This window comes from Electrophorus electricus, chromosome 1, assembly GCF_041902795.1.
Source record: "Electrophorus electricus isolate QZ-2024a chromosome 1, ASM4190279v1, whole genome shotgun sequence".
In the NCBI taxonomy this organism is placed as follows: Eukaryota; Metazoa; Chordata; class Actinopteri; order Gymnotiformes; family Gymnotidae; genus Electrophorus; species Electrophorus electricus.
Genome location: NC_137497.1, coordinates 9,780,924 through 9,786,710, shown reverse-complemented (window position 1 = coordinate 9,786,710; position 5,787 = coordinate 9,780,924). Strand labels below are relative to the sequence as shown.

Sequence of the window (5,787 nt, the reverse complement as noted above, 5' to 3'; positions counted from 1 at the left end):
GTCTGTTCCAATGTGCTTCTCCAATTGTTATTGGCTCTCCCGTTGCTGTCCCAGCACCCTGCCACACTTCTGACTTACAGCATTTGGTAAGTGAAGCCAGGCTCCCTTTTTTACATTTTCCCTTCAATTTGTTGCGCTCAATTTCTTTCTATGGCTTTTATTCCCCATCTCGGTACGTCCAGACTTTACTGTAAAAGTGAGATTTAATGGGCAAAGTTAGTTGCCAGACCGACAGACCGAGCTAACTAGCTGCTCGTTAACCTGTCTGTGTCGGACACAGTGCAAGTTTTCTCTCAGACATCTTGGTTATCAGTTGTGGGTGAATGAATGAATGAATGAAGTTAATGAAGTCATTTCCACTTCATCTGAAGTTAACATTTGCGGTACAATGACCTGTGCTACTGAAAATGACTGATTGTTATTTCAAACAACAATTAAATAGCACTTAAGCTTCACTATCTGGGGATACAGAGTTATCTGGTTAACTGCAAAGAAGCTCCTTTTGTCAAAGTCCATTTTCAAACACATGTTATTAACACAGTCCTGAGTAATGTACATTAATGCTGATTTAAAAAATGTTTAGGCATCAATTTTAGCATTAATTTTGGTTTGTTTCTCTTGATCCCTTAGAATGTTTTCCAAACTGGCATCTCCATATTCCAGGCCAGCGCCTGTGAGGGTGAGGTGAGTGGCTACATATACAGCTGAGAGAGCAGAGACATACACATTAGTGGAAGGTGTGCTGGTTAAGTCCACCAAGAGGGTTGATACTTGTGCTCGCTCTGACGGGGAGCATTTTGTAGTGGCCCATTTAAAAAAAAAAAGATGATAGTCATCGAATTGGTTGTCTTATTTCATCAATGGCTACAATTTATCAGAAAAATACGGCAGCTCTAAAATGTATTTCAGTCCATCCACAGGAGTGTTTATAACAGATGAGGTCACAGTATCTTCAGATCTGGAAGTATAATGCCGCAATACTGTCTGTCCTCCCTCCCCAACCTATAAAGACCTTCCTGACTGGAAAGCAGACTAGTGTGCACTCTCAGGGAGGGTTGTCAGTGTAAGTATTATTTGTAAAAATATTAGCCTAATTAAATATATGCTATGACCGTTAGTGTCATAAGAGATAAATTTAACCTTAATCTTAATCTGCACATATTTTATACCGACCATAACAAACCATTACTGAAATGACAAACATGACACTTGTTTTTAAACTCTAAACTCGATTGACTGTTTAGATCTTGTCCATTGGTGTCCTCACAATAGCAGAGTGTAAATGAATTTTATATATTGTATCTAAGAACATTTATATAAATACTGTCTATGAAATCATTTCCAAATAGCATATGGCTAACAATACACTTTCTTACATAAACTGTGAGTCAGTGAAAGCACCACAGCAAATGTTGATTTTGCCTTTTAACACAAACGTTTGTGAAAATCCACGTACTAAGTTGCTGTATTGACCAATTTTTATTGAGCGTTTATTTGCTAATTTCAGTAATTATTCAATGTGGTTGATTTGCAACTGAAGCCTCTGAGGGTAAGAGAAATATTAATATTGGTATTTTTTCACGTTTTTTCCGCCGCTTGTGGTGACGTTAATAGGTGACTGCATTAATCGGTCATACTTATGTTGAATCGGTTTTCGTTGTTTGTGATTTGCTTCTGTTATTTCGCGATTGCTTTCTTTTCTGCAGGGATATACGTTTTGTTTTGGTTTTTTTTAAATTAAGTGTCATTTGTTGTATTTACTAATCTGTGACTCATTCGGGTCATTAATCATGAGAGGGTTTAAAAGGATTTATTACTATCAACATAGTACTAGACACATTTCTGGAGGCACCGCGCTAATTTGCATTGATCTAACACGAAATTTCTGAGATGTGCTCCCTCTGAATGATTTCATTAGGGCGCCTTTAGGCAGAGGTTACACGCGGGTTTAATTTTTGAAACATTTTGAATCAAGTTTCAGGTTGAAAGGCGACATCTGTAACGGTGAGTTTAAGAGTTTTTATATAGATGTACTTCTGATTACAGTCCAGATATGCGCGCTAGCTGTCAGAAAGTGATTTATGAACATAACGGCTCAGCAATATAGGACGGAAAAAGTATTCATCTGCATAGATAATAAATTAATATTTAATATTTAGTGAAGCTGCCAGGAACGGCAAGGGTGATGCTTTCTATAAGGTAACAGTTAATATAAAATATTAATAGATACACTTGATCATCTTACTGAACTGGGCGGCTGAACCTGAGCTTACGCGCAATCGGCGAGCTGCCTCCAAACGTCGGCCGCTGTACTCGAACAGAAAGCTGAAGTCAAACTCGGGTTCCCATTTCGGGTCGGCGTGGCTTAGACTGCGTGGATACGGCTGCCTATCCGATGCTCGGAGAGGAACAGGGGCGCTCGCATCCTGCGCAGTCACACCGCACCTCTTAACTTTCACGTGAAAAAACAAATAAACCGCACACTCACATTTATCCGCAAGCATACATGCTTGCCTGAGTTGAAACGGATTGGCCTGCCACTTGTGTGTCTTGGTGAATTGTAGGTTGAAAGAACCATAAAGGGAAAGAGAAGGGTTTGGAGGAGAAACAAATTTGACATTTCAAGTTCCAACATCTCTAGCGGTTAGTTTAAACGTGTTTATATATTCTGACAGCGCTAGCTCAGGACTCAGCAAGATAGGACGGAAAAAGTATCTGCATAGATAAGTTAATATGTAATATTTAGTGCAGCCGTTTTAAAGTTTGCATGTCTGCTAAGAACTCTGGTTGGTCTCGCGGACTGTTGAACGGGTTCATGTGTTCATTTAGGGACTTTAGCTCGTGCACTGAGCGATAGTAGCTGTGCGCTTTGTTCCCTCCGCGTGCTGTTCTGCCTTCTTATGCTGCAGTTCAGTAGATGGACTGTGTGTCTCCTGCGTGCAGTTACCTCAGTAAATGCGTTTGGTAGGAGATAATGTCCATGTGGCGTACAAACCTTTATTGCTATTAAATAATAATAATAATAATATTCAAAAACAGTGTCGCACTCTGTGATTAGCTAGTGGGTTTCACAACCTCTATTTTTTATCCCACATTTTTCTCCACCATAATATTTGTGAGGTCGTTAGATAAAAAGTACGAATGTTGCTACATAAACTCAGTGGTCACTTTATTAAGAACACCTGCCTTGCACCTACAGTAACTGTCTAGTTTAGTACATACTGTAACGCTTGGAGTTAGTCCTGTTTAAATTATACTCCAACCCAGATGAGGAGATCTTTGGAACTGGTAGAGAGAAGCCTGTGAAACACGTGGAGGAGATGCGGACCAGAATCACTCAGTTTAGTAGTAAACTTGCTGGTTTATTCACCACGTGACACAGGCTGGCTCCTGGAGTATTGTAGACAGCTCATACATGAGTTGTAAAAACATCCACAGCTCATAACGCGTTACTAAAGAAGTAAATAACGATAAATGAAGATCTGGGTCCGGCAACGTCCGTCACGCACAGTACAAAACCAACTCTTCCGCGTGGCCTACGTGCACACGCCTTTTACGTAAACGTAATTTAAGGGGACAGTCCGCAAATTACTGACCGTTACAATACTCCTGTTTTATAGGTGCATTACAGACTAATTGATTCTGCATGTTGCCAGGAACAGTTTATCAGCCCAGAGAAAAAATGTTTCAGGTTTATTTCTGTGTTTGTCATGTACATTTAAGACTGGTAACAGTGCATCCGCTGGCGGACAGTTTCAGGTTTTCTGGGTCATCAAGTCTTTCATGAGCTAGATCAGATGGGAAACTGTGCAGGGTGGTGCGTCCCCAGAACCAAGGTTCAGAACCTCATGTGTTAAAACCTTTCGGACAGGATTCATTTGACATGGCGAGGTGTGGTAATGTAATTATTTCCCTCGTTCCTCAGTGATTTTACTCTCGCCATGTCCGTCATTTTACCTACTGCAGTGTCAGTAATAATTATTACGCCCTTTTCCTGCTATAAACGGCTGTTTGCTGTAATCTCAGGGATTTTTAATCCCGGGCGAATATCCAGGGTTCAAATATCAGAGTTTGGGCGCTTTTTTCTCCAATCTCGGAAGTGCTCGAATAGGCAAATGACTTCTCAGAGATTTTAAGTAAATTCCCCTACACATATGTAACCTGCTAATGTTCAAACCCAAGTCATTACTATAAGTGGTTTCATTAAATAACAGAATTCTGTGCAAATGTGTGAAAAATATTTAGTGGTTGCGACCAACGAAGGCTATGTATCACACGTGGATGTTTTAGTGAGACAGTAATACGTAAATCCATTAGCCGCTGACATGTCTGTAATTTATCCTGAGGTTTCTGATCCTGTGTGAGTCTGTCATACACTTCAGAGGTCTTGTGGTAAAGTTGCTATATGTACATATGACTGGAAAATGAGTCCCGTCTGATTAGTAGTTTAGTGTTGCCAGAAATATCAAACACAGCATGACTGCTGGGAATAAGGGAGCTGAACAGTGACACAACGTACTGGCAGGTAGGACTGTGATGTTCTGGACCCTGGACTAACCCCTCTCTGGTAAAGGAGGATTACTGTGCTGCTGAGGTGTAGTGGGGTTTAGTCCTGTTTATTTTATGCCAGGTGCTGTAATCAGGGTACTGTAAATAAGTGACATTTTTCCTAATAGTGATCACTCTGCTCCTACCTGTACAGTACTGACTGGGGTTGTCCTGTCTCCTCTGTACAGTACTGACTGGGTCCTCCTGTCTCCTCTGTACAGTACTGACTGGGTTCTCCTGTCCCCTCTGTACAGTACTGACTGGGTCCTCCTGTCCCCTCTCTACAGTACTGACTGGGTTCTCCTGTCTCCTCTGTATAGTACTGACTGGGTTCTCCTGTCTCCTCTGTACAGTACTGACTGGGTCCTCCTGTCTCCTCTGTACAGTACTGACTGGGTTCTCCTGTCTCCTCTGTACAGTACTGACTGGGTCCTCCTGTCTCCTCTGTACAGTACTGACTGGGTTCTCCTGTCTCCTCTGTACAGTACTCACTGGGTTCTCTTTTGTCTCCTCAGTCATGCTGTCCTGCAGCAGGTGTCACTGTGTTCTGCTGTTACAGCTGCGGACAGTCATAGCTGGTAAGTGGACAGAACAGGTTCTCTCAGGTCATCAGAATTTCATCCATGACTTTGGTGTGTTAACCAGACTATTGTACCTGCTTGACCTTTATCTTTATTTAATCTTCTTTATATTTAATAAAATTATTATTAAATTAAGTAATAAATTCTGACGGTTGTTTTTAATAATTCATTTTGCGCTGCACAGCGTAAACGATGCCATCCATTTTTATAACATTAAAATGGATAGTAAACTTGTTTACTGCATTGCTGCTATTCATGAGAACTGTACTGTATAACTCACTGTGGATATGTGGCTCCTTGTACCTACTGTATAACTACAGTGTCTGTCTCACTCATAGACCCCATTCATAGTCAGCTGGCTAAGGTAGCATGAACACAGTGATCCTTTACTAATAATGTCATAACCTTTTTTTCAGAACACTGAGAAGGGATAGGTTGCTAATGGCCCGCCCCCAGAGTGACAAAATTAATCAATTTCAAGTATATCCCCAATAGAGCATGTGGACCTGGTTGATTTTCACTGGACTCTTTGAGGTGGTTGGACACGCTTGAATCCAGCCACTGATGTTTTACACCACTTGGTGTGATGCTTGCTTGCTGATACCAAAACAAAAGAGTGATTGAGTGGGAAAAATTTGTGTTTGTTTACGTCCCCTTC

The 5,787-nt window shown here is 41.0% G+C and overlaps 1 long non-coding RNA gene across 1 annotated transcript; it reads left to right on the top strand.

The window, feature by feature from the left end:
- LOC145651674 (uncharacterized) lies at nucleotides 1-1,070 on the top strand. The gene is made up of 3 exons (XR_014117500.1): nucleotides 1-86; nucleotides 631-684; nucleotides 1,011-1,070. It is a non-coding gene; the product is annotated as an uncharacterized LOC145651674 (long non-coding RNA).
- The last annotated feature ends 4,717 nt before the right edge of the window (nucleotides 1,071-5,787 follow it).